Source organism: Ovis aries, chromosome 3 (assembly GCF_016772045.2).
Source record: "Ovis aries strain OAR_USU_Benz2616 breed Rambouillet chromosome 3, ARS-UI_Ramb_v3.0, whole genome shotgun sequence".
In the NCBI taxonomy this organism is placed as follows: Eukaryota; Metazoa; Chordata; class Mammalia; order Artiodactyla; family Bovidae; genus Ovis; species Ovis aries.
The window spans coordinates 55,636,975-55,655,933 of record NC_056056.1 but is presented as its reverse complement, the minus strand read 5'-3'; the positions used below and the strand labels follow the sequence as shown (position 1 = coordinate 55,655,933).

General features: G+C 39.5%; 1 pseudogene; it reads left to right on the top strand.

Annotated features, from left to right (window-relative positions):
- Positions 1–273: 273 nt before the first annotated feature.
- Positions 274–1,119, top strand: LOC101122093 (tRNA (guanine(37)-N1)-methyltransferase-like; annotated as a pseudogene).
- Positions 1,120–18,959: the final 17,840 nt, after the last annotated feature.

Genomic DNA, 18,959 nt, shown 5'->3' with positions numbered 1-18,959 from the left:
GGTTATTGATATTTCTCCCAGCAATCTTGATTCCAGCTTGTGCTTCACCCAGCCTGGTGTTTCTCATGATGTATTCTACATATAGGTTAAATAAGTACGGTGACAATATACAGTCTTGATATACTCCTTTCCCAATTTGGAACCAGTCCATTGTTCCATATCTGGTTCTAACTGTTGCTTCTTAACCTGCATACTTCTCAGAAGTAGGTAAAGAGGTCTGGTATTCCTGTCTCTTGAAGAATTTTCCATAGTTTGTTTTGATCATTACAAATTAATAATATTGATAATATCTACCAAAATTTCCAACTGGATGTACTATCTGGAGAGGAGAATATGATGACCAAGGTGTGAAAAAGCAATTACACCTGTGAATTTGATTTTTCAAAAGTCTGTTGGAATCCTCATCTCTCCGCAGAACACAGCCATATCACAGAACTTCTCCAATCTGGGGAATGTTCTATTTGATGTTTTTCCTGGGGTGGGTTGGGCCCTTTGCCATTCCAGCAGCAAAGAAAAACTGCACTGTGTTTGCTAATAATCTCAATCCTGAATCTCATAAATGGCTACTGCAAATTTTTGTAATTAATTACAAAATTGTGGACCAAAAGGTAAAAGCCTTTAACTTGGATGGGAAAGACTTCCTGCAAGGACCAGTCAGAGAAGAGTTAATGCAGCAGTTGGGACCACTGTCAAAACAAAGAAAATACTCTGTGCACATTGTCATGGATTTGATGAATTTGCCAGCAAAGCCTATTGAGTTTTTCACCTCTTTCAAAGCACTCTTAGGTGGACAGCCATGTGGCAGTGAACTCCTTCCCATTGTGTGCTGTTACAGCTTTTCCAAAGGTGCTAATCCAGCTAGGCATGTTCGGCAATAAACTGAAACTGTGTAGGCATCTTCTTGGAGGCATGTAGTTCAGTTCACCTAGTAAGAAATGCAGTCCCTAACAAGGAAATGCTATACATCACTTTTTGGATTCCTGGTGCTATACTTTGCAAGAACCAGACTGTAAATCAAGACAATCATGAAGATCCATCTCTTAAATACCAGAGGACAGATAAAGATTTTTAGGAAGAAAAAAAAAAAAGACAAATTGCTTCAGTCACTTAATTGGAAATATTTTCTCCATCTCCCCACTAGACTTTTGTGATAGTGAACTATCATCTGTATGATTTCTAATATTTTAGCGTTCAGTTACTTTAGTATTGAACCCTTTTATTTTACTCTAGCTGGCTTCCCTTGTGGTCAGATGGTAAAGAATCTGTCTGCAATGTGGGAGATCTAGGTTCAATCCCTGCATTGGAAAGATCTCCTGGAGAAGGCAATGGCAACCCACTCCAGTATTCTTGACTTGAGAATCCCATCGGCAGAGGTGCCTGGTGGGCTATAGTCCATAGGGTTGCAAAGAGTCAGACATGACTGACAGACTAACACATTCACAGTCAAAGGCTTTAGCATAGTCAATGCAGCAGAAGTAGATGTTTTTCTGGAACTCTCTTGCTTTTTCGATAATCCAGCAGATGAGGGCAATTTGATCTCTAGTTCCTCTGCCTTTTCTAAATCCAGCTTGAACATCTGGAATTTCTAGGTTCACATTCTGTTAAAGCCTTGCTTAAAGAATTTTGAGCATTACTTTGCTATCTTGTGAAATAAGTGCAATTGTGAAGTAGTTTGAACATTCTTTGGCATTGCTTTTCCTTGGGATTGGAAGGAAAATTGGACTTTTCCAGTCCCATGGCCCCTGCTGAGTTTTCCAAATTTGCTGGCATATTGGGTGCAGCACGTTAACAGTCTCATCTTTTAGCATTTGAAAAAGCTTAGCTGGAATTCCATCATCTCCAGTAGCTTTGTAGTAATGCTTCCTAAGGCCCACTTGACTTCTTACTCCACAATGTCTGGCTCTTGGTGGGTGGTCACACCATAGTAGTAATCTGGGTCATTAAGATTTTTTTATACAGTTTTTTTCTGTGTATTCTTGCCACTTATTCTTAATATTTCTGCTTTTGTTAGGTCCATACCATTTCTAAAAAGCCTCTTGATGAAAATGAAAGAGGAGAGTGAAAAGGTTGGCTTAAAGCTCAACATTCAGACAACTAAGATCATGGTATCTGGTCCCATCACTTCATGGGAAATAGATGGGGAAACAGTGGAAACAGTGTCAGACTTTATTTTCTGGGGCTCCAAAATCACTGCAGATGGTGATTGCAGCCATGAAATTAAAAGACGCTTGCTCCTTAGAAGGAAAGTTATGACAAACTAGACAGCATATTAAAAAGCAGAGATATTACTTTGCCAACAAAGGTCTGTCTAGTCAAGGCTATGGTTTTTCCAGTGGTCATGTATGAATGTGAGAGTTGGACTATGAAGAAAGCTGAGTGCTGAAGAATTGATGCTTTTGAACTGTGGTGTTGCAAAAGACTCTTGAGAGTTGCTTGGACTGCAAGGAGATCCAACCAGTCCATCCTAAAGGAGATCATTCCTGGGTGTTCATTGGAAGGACTGATGCTGGAAACTGTAGTACTTTGGCCACCTCATGCGAAGAGTTGACTCATTGGAAAAGACCCTGATGCTGGGAGGGATTGGGGGCAGGAGGAGAAGTGGATGACAGAGGATGAGATGGCTGGATGCCATCACCAACTCAATGGACATGAGTCTGAGAGAACTTCAGGAGTTGGTGATGGACAGGGTGGCCTGGTATACTGTGATTCCCGGGGTCACAGAGTCGGACACGGCTGAGCGACTGAACTGAACTGAACTGATACAATTTCTGTCCTTTATTGTGCCCATCTTTGCATGAACTTGGTATCTCCAGTTTCCTTGAAGAGATCTCTAGTCTTTCCAATCCTATTTTTCCCTCTATTTCTTTGCATTGTTCACTTAAGACTTTCTTATCTCTCCTTGCTATTCTCTGGAACTTTGCAGTCAGTCAGGTATATCTTACCCTTATTCCTTTGCCTTTCACTTTTCTTCTTTTCTTAACTACTTGTAAGTCTTCCTCAAAGAACCACTTCATCTTCTTGCATTTCTTTGGTTTGGCTTTGGTTACTGCGTCCTATATGATCTTATGAGTCTCCATTGACAGTTCTTTAGGACTCTATCAGATCTAATCCTTTGAATCTATTCATCACCACCACTGTGTAATCATAAGAGATTTGGTTTAGATCATACCCAAATGGTCTGGTGGTTTTCCCTGCTTTCTTCACTTTAAGCTGGAATTTTGCAATAAGGAGCTGATTATCTGAGTCATAGTCAGCTCCAGGTCTCCTTTTTGCTGACTATAGAGAGCATCTTTATCTTTGGCTGCAAATATAATCAATCTGATTTTGGTATTGACCATCTGGTGATGTCCATGTGTAGAGTCATCTCTTATGTTATTAGAAAAGGGTTTTTGCTCTGAGTAGCATGTTCTCTTGACAAAACTCTGCTAGCCTTTGCCCTACTTCATTTTGTACTCCAAGGCGAAACTTGCTGTTACTCCAGGTGTCTCTTGACTTTCTACTTTTGCTTTCCAGTCTCCTATGATGAAAAAGACAACTTTTTTTTTTTTTTTTGGTATTAGTCGTAGAAGATCTTGTACATCTTCATAATACTGGTCAACTTAAGCTTCTTCAGCATTAGTGATTGGGGCATAGACTCGGATTACTGTGATGTTGAATAGTTTGGCTTGTTAACAAACCAAGATCATACTGTCATTTTTTGGACTGCATCCAAGTACTGCAGTTTTGACTGTTTTCTTGATTATGAAGACTACTCTATTTCTTCCAAGTGATTGTTACACATAGTAGTAGATATAATGGTCATCTGAATTAAATTCACCCATTCCAGTCCATTTTCCCTCATTGATTCTAAGATGTCAATGTTTACTCTTGCCATCTCCTGCCTGACAACATCCAATCTACTCATGGACCTTACATTCCATGTTCCTATGCAATTTTGTTCTTTACAGCATCAGACTTTACTTTCACCACCAGACATATCCACAACTGGGCATCATTTCATCTTTGGACCAGCAGCTTCATTCTTTCTGGAGCTGTTAGTAATTGCCATCTGTTCTTTCCCAGCAGTATATCGGACACCTTCTGACCTGTTGGGCTCAGTTTCCAGTGTCATATCCTTCTGCCCTTTCATACTATTCTTGGGGTTCTTGCGGCAAGAATACTGGAGTGGTTTGCCATTCCCTCCTCCTTATTCAAAACGTGAACCGCGTTTTGTCAATGTAGCACATCATATATATTGGTTTCCTATTGCTACTGTAACAAATTACCACAGATCCTGGAGGTAGTTCTGGAGGTCAGGAGTCCATAATCAGTATTACATGGGGCTAATGTCAAGGTGTTTCCTTATGGAGGTTCTAGGGAATATATATATATATATATATATATATATATATATTTTCCCCCTGGAAAAGGCAAGTTTCTAGAGGCTGCATTCATTCCTTGGCTCATGCACCCAGATCACACTGCTTTTTCTTCTTTGTGTCCATTGTCACATCACTTGCTGTCTTGGATATTCTTGCTTCTTTATCATAAGGACCCCTGTGATTACATTGGACTTGCCTAGAAAATCTAGGATAACTTTCTCACCTTAATATCTTTCACTTAATCACATCTGCAAAGTTGTAAGATAACACATTCACAGGTCTGAACATATTTGCTGTTGCTGTTGTTTAGTTGCTAACTCGTGTCTGAGTCTTTGTGACCCCATGAAATGTAGCCCAGCAGGCTCCTCTGTCCATGGGATTTCCCAGGCAAGAATACTGGAGGGGGTTGCCATTTATTTCTCCAAGGGAACTCCCCAACCTAAGGATATAACCCACATCTCCTGCATTGGCAGGAAGATTCTTTATCACTGAGCTACTAGGGAAGCCCCCTGGATATATTTTAATCACCCTTATTCTCTTAATTATAGTATACCTTGCTGAGTGTCAAAGATTTACATTTATCTGTTACTGAAACTACATTCACCTCATTCCCAAAGGTCTCAAATCATTACAACACTCACTCAAAGTTCAAAATTCTATTATTCAAATATCATGAACTCCAAAGTCCAAAATCTTTCTTTCTAAATAATCAGATAAGGGTCACATTCGCTACATGATCCAGTCCAGGGCAAGATTCCTCTTCATCTGTGAACCTGTTAAATATGACAAGAAGTTATCGGCTGCCAGAATATAGTAGTAGGACAGACATAGATTATAGTTATGACATTTCTATTCCAAGGTTAAAGATAGAAGTAAGAAACTTGTCACTGATTCTGATGCAATTTGGAAATCAAGTATGGTAAATTCCATGAATTTCCAGGTGGTGCAGTAGTAAAAAGAAAATAAAAAAAAGGCAGACAGCCAATGCATGAGGCACAGGAGATGTGGTGCCTGGACAGGGAGGACCCGCTGGAGTAGGGAATGGCAGCCCGCTCCAGCATTCTAGCCTGGAAAATCCCACTGACGTAGTAGCCTGGCAGGGTACAGTCCATGGAGTCACAAAGAGCTGGACACAACTGAACACACACACACACACACACACACAATAAATTCCATTAGGCTATAATGCATGGAAACAATCTGTGACTCATACTCTGAGTCATTCTTCTTTTTCAAGAGGGACAATGTTTGCTGGCCCCTGAGTAGTCTTATCAATCTGTTTCATACGTGTAGAATTTGAGGCATCTGACAGTCCGTTTTTTGTGTGTGTGTGATTTTATTTTTTATTTTTTTTCTCAGAAGAAAAAACTTTAATGAAACAGAGATAAGTAATCTACCAGATAAAGAGTTCAAAGTAATGGTCATAAAGATATTTACCAAACCCAGGAGAAAATGGATGAATACACTGCAAACTTGTACAAAGAGATTTCTTTTTTCTTTTTTTCTATTTAAATCTTTTTCTCTTTATTAAATTTTTATTTTTACTTTTTTTACTTTACAATACTGTATTGGTTTTGCCATACATTGACATGAATCCACCACGGGTGTACATGCGTTCCCAAACATGAACCCCCCCCTCCCCTCACTTCCCTCCCCATAACATCTCTCTGGGTCATCCCCGTGCACCAGCCCCAAACATGCTGTATCCTGCATCGGACATAGACTGGCGATTCGTTTCTTACATGATAGTATACATGTTTCAATGCCATTCTCCCAAATCATCCCACTCTCCCCCTCTCCCTCAGAGTCCAAAAGTCCGCTCTACACATCTGTATCTCTTTTGCTGTCTCACATACAGGGTCATCATTGCCATCTTTCTAAATTCCATATGTATGTGTTAGTATACTGTATTGGTGTTTTTCTTTCTGGCTTACTTCACTCTGTATAATCGGCTCCAGTTTCATCCATCTCATTAGAACTGATTCAAATGTATTCTTTTTAATGGCTGAGTAATACTCCATTGTGTATGTGTACCACAGCTTTCTTATCCATTCATCTGCTGATGGACATCTAGGTTGTTTCCATGTCCTGGCTATTATAAACAGTGCTGCGATGAACATTGGGGTACATGACAGTCCTTTTTTATTTCTTCCTCCTTCTGTCCCTTTTATTCTAAGCTTACAGTATTTCTGCTGGTAGAATATTCTCAAATGGTCCTGCTGTGGATCTTCCATGCCCCCCACAAGGATTCACTCAGTTAAAACAAAGCTTCTTTCACAAATCTCCCCGGAATCATCTTATCTCTATCCTTGGCCTCTGTTGAGGTGAATATTCTGAACTTTTGGTTCTTCTAAGGAACTAAGAAAAGGTTGCCCAAGCACTTCTTTTTTCTTGGGAACATGCATTCTTGATGATAAACATTTCCACACCCTAATTGTAGCATCTTTTGCTATCCAGACAGGTTGAGAATTCCTCAATTCATAAAGTCTTGTTTCCTTTTACTTAACAGTTATTCCCTCAATTTACCTCTTAGTGGTTACATTTTACTCTAAGATGTAAGAGGAAACCAGGCCACACCTTCACCAGTTTGCTGGAGAACTTCCTTAACTATAACCCAAATTTATTTATTATGTTATACAACACAACTCAGCTAGATTTTCTTCCTCTATGTAATAAAGATCTTCTTTCCTCTAGTTTCCAATAATATGTTCCTCATTTCCTCTGAGTCCTTACCAGCAACTTGTTTAACATCCATATTTTTACCAACAGTTTATGATAATTTAAATATACTCTTGGAATTCCCTGGTGGTACAGATGGTAAAGAATCTGCCTGCAGTGTGGGGGAACTGGGTTTGATCCCTAGGTTGGGAAGATCCCCTGGAAAATGGATCCAGGATTCTTGCCTGAATAATTCCCTAGAAAAAGGAGCCTAGTGGGCTACAGTCCATGACCTCACAAAGAATCAGCACGACTGAGTGACTAACACATTAAATATACTTTAAGACAGTGGTGGTCCCCAACCTTTTCACAGAAGAGACTGGTTTCATGGAAGACAATTTTTCTGCAGACCAGAGGGGGGAATGGTTTCAGGATGATTCAAGCATAGCAGGGTTCATGCTCCTATGAGAACCTAATGCAACCACTGATCTTATAAGATGTGGAGCTCAGGTCATTATGCGAGTAATAGGGAGTGGCTGTAAATACAGATGAAGTTTTGTTCGCTCACCCACCACTTACCTCCTCCTGTGTAGCCCAACTGGCAACCTCTGCTGTAAGATGATACACGTTGTATCTGCTGAGCCCTCTACTTCTTTCTGAGCTCTCATGGGCAGAGTCTTCCATATCCATATTTCTATTGTCAATGTAGCTTTTTTCTATCATATTTCTCAAAATTCTTCTAGCCTTCTCCCATTACCCAATTCCGAAGCCAATTCCATGTTTGTAAATATTTATTGTAATAACACTAGGGAAGTGATATACTATATTAAAAGAATAAAGGAAAAAACATGATCATTTCAGTAAGTATAGCAAAAAAAAAAAAAATTGAAAAGCATCCAACATTATCAAGATAAGCGCATTCAACATACCAGGACTAGAAAGATATTCCTTCAAGCTAATAAGTGGTGTTCACAAAAATGGACATCACATGGCATCAGGATTAATTAAGTACTTTTCCTTAAAATTAGGAAAAAGAAAAGGATGTAGGAATCAATTAAAATGTTGTAGGCTTGCTCATAGTTTTCCTATCTGGGTAAATTGAACATTAGCTAACTTTTATCTTCATTGGTTTGAATGCTTTTCTGACTATGTTTTAATATTGCAGCTAAATTTGTACCAAATCTTAGTCTATTCCTTTTCTGGATAACTAACTGTTGTGTTTGGAATGTCTCTGTAATCATAGCTTGTACCATGTCATTTTTCTGAGATCCAGTAGACCCGTGGTAGCAGCTTTTATAAAGGTTTTTATTCCTCTGCTGAAAATTTAGCAGCCAATTTTCAATCCAGTTAAAAGTCATATTGTCCAAGCATTAAATTTAATTTTCTTAATAAAAGTCCATATGGAGATACTAAATCACATCTTAGCACTTAATTATGAGATGTACTTTAATGTAATAATATGAGATGCGATCTTGTGTCTTAAATAGTGGCTTTATCTGAGAATATAATATTTTTAAAAATACAGTCTGACAAAGCGATAAGAGAAAAGAAGAGAGAAAATAATTCAGTGGAATGATTCTGAGACAAGTATGTTTGTGTGTGTTCCACTCATTGTGACCCTATGGACTGTAGGGCTCCTGCCAGGCTCCTCTGTCCATGGAATTCTTCAGGCAAGAATACTAGAGTTGGTTGCCATTCCCTTCTCCAGGAGATCTTCCCGACCCAAGGGTTGAACCCAGTCTCCCACACTGCAGGCAGATTCTTTACCATGTGAGACAAGTATAGAAGGTAATCTTGTATCCACAATAGTTCTATACACATTTTAGATCAGTAAAATATCGCTTACTGAGAGAAGTCTATGGAGAAGGCAGTGGCACCCCACTCCAGTAATCTTGCCTGGAAACTCCCATGGACGGAGGAGCCTGGTAGGCTGCAGTCCATGGGGTCACTAAGTGTCGACATGACTAAGTGACTTCACTTTCATTTTTCACTTTTATGCATTGGAGAAGGAAATGGCAACCCACTCCAGTGTTCTTGCCTGGAGAATCCCAGGGATGGGGGAGCCTGCTGGGCTGCCGTCTATGGGGTCACACAGAGTTTGGACAAGACTGAAGCGACTTAGCAGCAGCAGCAGAGAGAAGTCTATGTCCAACACAGAGTGTTCCAGGCTGTGGGAATACACGAAGGATAACAATAGATCACCCCTGATGTCTGTCCTTGGCTGTATTTATGTGTGCGTATAAAAATACATGGGCCTGGAAAAGGCAATGGCACCCCACTCCACTACTCTTGCCTGGAAAATCCCATGGCCGGAGGAGCCTGGTAGGCTGCAGTCCATGGGGTCGCTAAGAGTCGGACAGGACTGAGCTACTTCACTTTCACTTTTCACTTTCATGCATTGGAGAAGGAAACGGCAACCCACTCCAGTGTTCTTGCATGGAGAATCCCAGGGATGGGGAGCCTGGTGGGCTGCCGTCTATGGGGTCTCACAGAGTTGGACACGACTGAAGCGACTTAGCAGCAGCCCTGGTGGCTCAGACTGTAAAGGATCTGCGTGCAATGCAGGAGACCCAGGTTTGATCCCTGGGTTGGGAAGATCCCCTGCAGAAGGGAATGGAGACCCACTCTAGTATTCTTGCCTGGAGAATTCCATGGACAGAGGATTCTGGTGGGCTGCTGTCCATGGGGTCACAAAAAGTCGGACACGACTGAGCGACTAACACTTTCACTTTCATATAAAATATGTAAATATTACAGATATTACCTCTCAAGAATGCTTTTATACATTTTTTACCTGGCCTAAATTTTTTTTTCTTTTTTTTTTGCCTCAAGCCCCCTGTTATTGACAAATGTTAACTGCTTGATGTAACTCAGACTCACTGTGCACAAAGTTGAAAGAATTGTTTGTCCTTTCCTCTCTTCCTCTCCTTGAATCCCATTGAAAAATTAAAAAAGAAATCAATCAGAGCTTAACCCTGCTTCCTCTTCTGACTTCAATGTTTCATTTATTGCAGTCTTCATTTTTCAAATGACTCAGACTCTGAATCTCTAAATCATCTTCAGCAATTCCATTTACATAGTTGATTCATTTCTATTATTCTCTTTAGAATATTGCTATTTAATAGCTGAGGGACCACCATAAACTTTCCTTCATTCATTTAATCCCCACTGCCAACGCATCTATTCTGGAAAGTTCACAGACATTATCTCTTAAGAAGTTATCTATCTGCCTGTCTATTTATCTTTCTAACTATGCTAAGTCGCTTCAGTCGTGTCCAACTCTTTGCGACCTTGTGGACTGCAGCCCACCAGGCTCCTCTGTCCATGGGATTCTCCAGGCAAGAATACTGGAGAGGGTTGCCATTGCCTTCTCCAGGCGATCTTCCCTACCAAGGCTTTTAATCTGCGTCTGTTGTCTCCTGTATTGGCAAGTAGGGTCACTACTACTAGCGCCACCTGGTGGCTCAGACAGTAAAGAATCTGCCTGCATTGCCGCAGATTTGGGATTGATTCCTGGATCGGGAACATCTGGAGAAGGGAAAGGTTACCCGCTCCGGTATTCTTGTCTGGAGAATCTCAAGGACAGAGGAGCCTGGTGGGCTACAGTCCATGGGGTCCCAAAGAGTCAGATAGTACTTAGCATACATGTATACACATCTATCTATCTAAAATAGATAGATCTAATCTGAAGGTTGGCAGGTTTATGACTCAAGAGGAGCTCGTTTCACCTTGAGTCTGAGAACAACAGAATACTGATGTCCCAGCTCAGATAATGAAGTGGAGGAATTCCTTTTAATTCAGAATTTGTTCTATAGTATTTGTATCTTCAGGGGATCTTTCCAACCCAAGGATTGAACCCAGGTCTCCCACACTGCCAGCAGATTCTTTACCATGTAAGACGTAGAAGATTAAAAAGATATGCTTATTGTATCCGCAATAGTTCTATACACATTTTAGATCAGTTGATTGAATGAGGCCCTCCCACATTAGGGAGGATAATGTGCTTTACTCAGTCTACTCATTCAAATGCTAATGTCTTTCAGAAACACTCATCCCCACCACAAAACACAGCTGGAATAATGTTTGACCAAATATCTGAATACACCTGTAGTCCAGTCAAGTTTACACATAAAATGAAACACCACAAGGACCGTGTGGATTTTATTGCTAGTTAAAATGTTGGCCATCTTCATTGACATGATCCCCAAAGCTAATAATAGCCCATTATCTAAAGCTTTTACTATGAAACAAAACAAACAAACAAACAAAAAAACAAGAAGAGAAAAAGTCTGAAAACTGAAAAGACTGTTTAGTGTGTGGATCTAGAATACTGGCTTTTTCCAATGGAGCACCCAAAATCTTTTCTTTGGCTTCTTCCAAACCTGTGTTATAGGTTGTAACCTTGTAACCTATGTTATATCATCAATGTACTTTGAGAGAGAACATTTTGGACAGTGGGCTATCATCTGAATCCTTGAGTCTTAGATAATCTTGGAGATAAAATCTTCTTTCTGTATTCATTTCTGAATTGAACACACGGTAATCTCCAGACTCCCCTGACTCATGATGTCTTGCCAGGAAGACTTTTTTCACTTAGTTTAATGATTAATGTTTTAATAATCACCACTATCAGCCCTTTAGAAGAAATTCCAGAAAAGCTCTTCTGTCAATGTAGATTATAAATATTACTTATATAATTTTACTACTTATAATTTATTAAATGTTCATATTCTTATACTAACAACATTAGTAATAAATAGCAACTCAACATATTGTCCCTTCCAGAATATGTTTGTTTTTTATATGTTTCCTCAAAATTTAGTTCATTATTTTCCTGAAGCATGCTACAAAGGATACAAAATTATTCTTTGAATATCTAGATTTTCTAGTCAAAACTTTTGGGCAACACTACAGAGCATATGTCCTCTTGGGGATTCAAAATTCATGTGTATGTATTAAATGCTCTGAAAAGTCCTGCAATAATGAATTTATCAGTAATTCTCAGACTTTATTGACTACTGAGGATGTTTTAACTATGCTTTTTAATGTTGATTCCATGAAGTAACATTTATATTAATATTAATTAAGTTTTTACTATATGTTGAACATTATATGAAGTGTTTTATATATTTTGTAATTTCACTTGCATAATTATCTGAGATATGCCCTCAGATAGGCATATTGTTGTTCAGTCACTAAGTTGTCTAAGTTGCCTAAGTCTGACTTTTTTCAACCCCACAGATTGCAGCACACTAGGCTTCTCTGTCTTTCACTGTCTCTTGGAGTTTGTGCAAACTCATGTCCATTGAGTCAGTGATGCCATCCAATCATCTCATCCTCCATCATTCCCTTCTCCTCCTGCTTTCAATCTTTCCCAGAATCAGGATCTTTTCCAATGAGTTGGCTCTTGACATCAGTTCAGTTCAGTTCCATTGCTGAGTCATGTCTAACTCTTTGTGACCCCATGGACTGCAGCACGCCAGGCTTCTGTGTCCATTACCAGCTCCTGGAGCTTGCTCAAACTCATGTCCATCAAGTCAGTGATGCCATCCAACCATCTCATCCTCTGTCATCCCCTGCTCCTCCTGCCTTCAATCTTTCCTAGCATCAGAGTCTTTTCAAATGAGTCAGTTCTTCGCATCAAGTGGCCAAAGTATTGGAGTTTAAGCTTCAGCATCAGTCCTTGCAATGAATATTCATGACTGATTTCCTTTAGGATTGACTGGTTTTATCTCCTTGCAGTCCAAGGGACTGGCTCTCAAGAGTCTTCTCCAACACCACAGTCAAAAACATCAATTCTATAGCACTCAGCTTTCTTCACTGTCCAAATCTCATCATCCATACATGACTACTGGAAAAACCAGTAGCTTTGACTAGATGGACCTTTGTGGGCAAAATAATGTCTCTGCTTTTTAATATGCTGTCTAGGTTGGTCATAGCTTTTCTCCCAAGGAGCAAGCATCTTTTAATTTCATGGCTGCAGTCACTATCTGCAGTGATTTTTGGAGCCCCTCAAAATAAAGTCTGTCACTGTTTCCATTGTTTCCCCATCTATTTGCCATGAAGTAGTGGGACAAGATACCATGATCTTAGTTTTTTGAACGTCGAGTTTTAAGCCAACTTTTTCACTGTCCTTTCACTTTCATCAAGAGGCTTTTTAGTTCCTCTTCAGTTTCTGCCATAAGGGTGGTACCATCCTCTTCTCTTTTTGCTATCAGGTAGCTAAAGTATTGGAGCTTTACTTGGGCATCAGTCCTTCCAATGAATATTCAGAGTTTGTTTCCTTTAGGAGTGACTGGTTTTATCTCCTTGCTGCCCAGGTCACTCTCAAGAATCTTCTCCAACACTCCAGTTCAAAAGCATTGGTTCTTCAGTGCTCAGCCTTCTTTATGGTCCAACTCTCACATCCTTGCATGACTACTAGAAAAACTATAGCTTTGACTGTACAGACTTTTGCTGACTAAGTGATGTCTCTTCTTTTGAATATGCTATAGGTTTGTCACAGCTTTCTTTCCAAGGAGCAGGCATCTTTTAATTTCATTAATTCCAAGATCCTTGGTTTAGATCATGTCTTGGTGTCCTTTTTGCCATGCAGAGTAACATATTTATCACAGATTCCGGGATAATTTTCTGGATTTCTTTAAGAGACCGTTATTCTGTCCCGGACTCTCTAATAGTGAGTCCAGGGCCTCCCTGTGGCTTAGCGCTAAAGAATGTGCCTGCACTGCAGGAGATGTGGGTTGTCCTTGGGTTGTGAAGATGTCCTGGAGAAGCGACTGAGCACCCACGGACACAAAAATGAGACCACTTTTTTGACTTCAAAGCCATGTGTTTACCCACCATGGTCTTCTGTTGTTTTAAGAATATCTTATATAGCTTAAAACTTTGGGAACTATTTTCTTAGTTCTAAATAACAACATAAATTGTAAAAATGTACATACGAGTAAGACCTGGGACCAGATATTTGGATTTCCCAGAACACAAAAATGGCTATAAAATGCTTTAAAAACAATTAACAAGGTATGTCAAACACAGTATGCTTTAATCTCCAAACCTCCAGACTTATTTCTCAGACCTTTAGAAAAGCAGTGGCAGGATGAGAGAGAAAGAGAGAGAGAAAGTTTCGCTAAAAGATTTCTTTGCATTTTCTCTGGCCCTATCTCCCTGATAAACTGTCCTTTAACTTTAAGAAAGCGATTTGTTTGTAGATGATTTGTTTCTCAGACTCACAGTAGTAATATAGACCAGGGACAGGAGCACTGCTTTATTTATTTTCTGTGAGAGTAGAGCCTCATTTTAACACTTCAGACTTCAGTAAGCAAAACACTTGAGAGTTTTCACCAGGATGTTTTTCTTTCTCATACAACAACACTGTTTTCTGGATACTTTTTGAAATGCAAGTATTGTAGAGTGGAACATGTATGTGTCCTGGTTACAAAATATATTACTTTTCAGCTGTCCAGTATGTGATCTGTAACATACCAAAAAAAAAAAAAATCAGTTCCATAGGTGTGTGCTAAGTCAATTCAGTCATGTCCAACTCTTTGCAACCTTATGGGCTGTAGCCCAGCAGCCTTCTCTGTCCATGGGATTCTCCAGGCAAGAATACGGGAGTGGGTAGCCATACCCTCCATCAGAGGATCTTCTTGACCCGGGGACTGAAACCACATCTTTTACCTCTCCTGCATTGGCTGCTAGGTTCTTTACCACGAGCGCCACCTGGGAATTCCACTTAAGTATCTTAATGTATCTTAAATATATTCACCTTAATTTAAGAAAAAAATTGTGGTTCACAGTAGTTATCAATAAAGGTGGCTTTATTTCCTAGGATGCATAGTTTTATTTTATGAAATCAATCAGTCCATATTAAACACATACTAACAATTTCATAGCACTTTATTGGTCACTGTGGGAGAAGCAACGATGTATTGAGCCCTTGGACTTAAAGGATTTATATCCACAGTTTGACATCTATCCCCAGTAATGCCATGCCTGGTTAAGCCTTGCTCATCATATATCTAATGGTTTCTTTGGCTGCATTCCTCAGTTATCTTCTAGTTCAATATTTGTTTTGCAAATATTTTTTCCCAGTCCATGGTTTGTGTTTTACTCTCTTAAGAGTTTCTTTTATTCAGATAACTTACTACTAGGTTAACATTTCCTGAGCATCTCCAATGAGCTCAAATTTATGCTTAGCTTTTACCTGCATCATTTCATTTTAGCTGAATAACATTTTTGTTGAATGGGCATCACTCCTCCTTTTGCAAGGTCTTTGCAGGTGGCTCAGTGGTAAAGAATCTGCCTGCTAGTGCAGGAGATACAAGAGGCAAGAGTTTGATCCCTGAGTTGGGAAGATCCCCTGAGGAAGGAAATGGCAATCAACTCCAATATTCTTTCTTGGGAAACCCCATGGATAGAGGTGTTGGAGAATACTCTTGAGAGTCCCTTGGACTGCAAGGAGATCCAAGCAATCCATCCTAAAGGAGATCAGTCCTGGGTGTTCATTGGAAAGACTGATGCTGAAGCTGAAGCTCCAATACTTTGGCCACCTCATGCAAAGGGTTGACTCATTGGAAAAGACCCTGATGATGGGAGGGATTGGGGACAGGAGAAGAAGAGGACAACAGAGGATGAGATGACTGGATGTTATCACCGACTCAATGGACATGAGTTTGAGTGAACTCCGGAATTGGTGATAGACAGGGAGGCCTGGTGTGCTGCGATTCATGGGGTCACAAAGAGTGGGACACGACTGAGTGACTGAACTTAACTGAACTGGTAAGTTTATGGCAGGCTGGTATTTTAGGACTTCAGAAGCGACTAAGTAGTTAGAACCTTCTACTTCTGAAAAATAGTTCAGTCACTATTCATTTCAGTCACAAATGAGTGTTCCATATAAAATCAATTAGATTTCCCTTCCAGTTTCTTCAGTTTGGTTATAAAGATCCAGGATATGATGGTTTGAGTGGTATGTAATTACTTTTCTTGGTGCTTGTGCCTTTCATATAATTTTCTTTAAAATGATTTTCCCACTGTTGGATTTCAAAGTTACCGTAATGAACTTCTAGTCCCTTTGACTATTTGCATTTCTAAAATTTTGGGATGGGCATTCAAAGGTAGCATGATAGCACGTTTACTTATAGAAGTAGACTCTCCCATCATTTGGCCAAAGCAACTTAGACATTTTTATGTATAGTATTTATATTCTGACACGTGATTTATTTCCGAGAGAAATAGGTTGCATGATATTTATTGCAATGCTGCTTTATTACTCTGACTGACTTGTAGTTCTTCAATACTATACCAATATTGATAGTTTAAGACGAACCAAATCCATTAGGAACTGTGTTTAATGAAGTTCACCTTTCCAATACACATCCTGGATTGATTGAACTGGCTATATCAATAGCTGCCATCTAAGACTAACAGCCAAGCACTTCACTGTGACTGGCTTTCTTAGTTACTCAGTGAGAATTAAAAAGAAAAGAAAAACTGATGAGAGGTAAGGCTTAGCTCTATTATCCAAACTCTGATAAAAGCAAAGTTAAATAGCATTATTCTTTACTTCTCTATCTACTAAGAGGACAACATAATTCTGTGAAACACCTTCTTAAAGTCTGATATTAGAGAAAAAATTGTGACATGTATGTTTGAAACTGAGGATATAATGATGAATTCTAGAAAAAGGTCTTTTAACCTTTTAAGGTTTACTGAAGTTGGTTATATTTTCACAGGCCATATTTATTTACTAGTGAGGGTATATAATGACCTAAACCTGAACTGGCAGAGAGTAAGACTAAGAAAAATGTACACTTCTCATCTCCTGGTAAAAATGGAATTTAGATAAGATTTTGCTCATTTGAAAATGAACAAATAGGAATTCCATAGATGACTAAGATGGAGAGCAAGATAATATACTTATTTCCTCAACTAAAAGAAAATATCAGACAACCATTGACAGTCTCTAGAGGATAGAAAAAATGGGCTTTTTTTTTTCATATTCTTTTTCTCTCTCTACATGCTCAGTCATGTCTGACTCTTTGTGACCCCATGGACTGTGGCCTGCCAGGCTCCTCTATACATGGAATTTTCCAGGCAAGAATACTGGAATGGGTTGCCATTTCCTAGGCCAGGGGATCTTCCTGACCCAAGGATTAAACTCACAACTCTTGAGTCTTCTGCATTGGCAGGCAGATTGTTTACCACTGCACCACTTGGAAAGCCCCATATACTACACAGTAGGACATAGCTCCAGAAAGAGAGTTACAATATACCATCTAACAGATTTGTTGGCAAAAAGTAACTGCTAAAATTTGTTGAATGATATAATGCACCAATAAACAGGAGGCTATAAGGAGAGTCCAAGTTGACTCAAGAAAAAACCAAAAGTTAATAAAAAAGTTATAATAGAATTTTGTCTCAGAAAGACCTATAAATCCAGGCTTTAAAGACAAACCCGTTCAAATTTTCTAGAAATGTTGCTATCTAGCCTATTCCAGAACAAAGAATATCATGGAAAATGAACCAGTTGATGGAATATTGTGGTTAATAGTTTGGATCATGATAGTGTGGATCATAACTAACTGTGGAAAATTCTTCAAGAGATGGGAATACCAGAGCACCTGACCTGCCTCTTGAGAAATCTGTGTGCAGGTCAGGAAGCAACAGTTAGAACTGGACATGGAACAACAGACTGGTTCCAAATAGGAAAAGGAGGACGTCAAGGCTGTATATTGTCACCCTGCTTATTTAACTTATATGCAGAGTACTACATCATGAGAAACGCTGGGCTGGATGAAGCACAAGCTGGAATCAAGATTGCCGGGAGAAATCTCAATAACCTCAGATATGCAGATGACACCACCCTTATGGCAGAAAGTGAAGAAGAACAAAAGAGCCTCTTGATGAAAGTGAAAGAGGAGAGTGAAAAAGTTGGCTTAAAGCTCAACATTCAGAAAATTAAGATCATGGCATCTGGTCCCATCACTTCATGGCAAATAGAGGGGGAAACAATGGAAATAGTGGCAGACTTTATTTTCTTGGGCTCCAAAATTACTTCAGATGGTAACTGCAGCCATGATATTAAAAGAAGCTTGCTCCTTTGAAGAAAAGTTACAACCAACCTATACAGCATATTAAAAAGCAGAGACATTACTTTGCCAACAAAGATATGTCTAGTCAAACTATGGTTTTTCCACTAGTCTTCTATGGATGTGAGGATTGGACTATAAAGAAAGCTAAGCACTGAAGAATTGATGCGTTTGAACTGTGGTGTTGGGGAAGACTGTTGAGAGTCTCTTGGACTGCAAGGAGATCCAACAAGTCCATCCTAAAGGAAATCAGTCCTGAATATTCATTGGAAGGACTAATGCTAAAGCTGAAACTCCAATACTTGGCTACCTGATGTGAATAACTGACTCATGGGAAAAGACCCTGATGCTGGGAAAGATTGAAGGCAGGAGGAGAAGAGGATGGCAGAGGATGAGATGGTTGGATGGCATCACTGACTTGATGGACATGAGTTTGGGTAAACTCCGGGAGTTGGTAATGGGCAGGGAGGCCTGGTGTGCTGCAGTCCATGGGGCTGCAAAGAGTCGGGCACGACTAAGTGACTGAAGTGAACTGAACTGAACCAAAAAAAAAAAAAACAGAGCTGGTAGTTTGCATCTACAATTATGAGAGGTAAATAGACAAATACCCTCTCTATAATTAATTTATCTTATTCATAAAATGACCACACAAAATTTATACTAAGTAAAATTGGTTTGAGGATTGATTAACAGATTTTACATAAATTGAACATTTCAGTAAAGTGCATGCTAACATGTCTGACTCATTGAGACAGCATGGACCAGTCTGCCAGTCTCCTTTGTCCATGTGATTCTCCAGGCAAGAATACTGGAATGGGTTACCATGCCTTCCTCCAGGGGATTTTCCAAA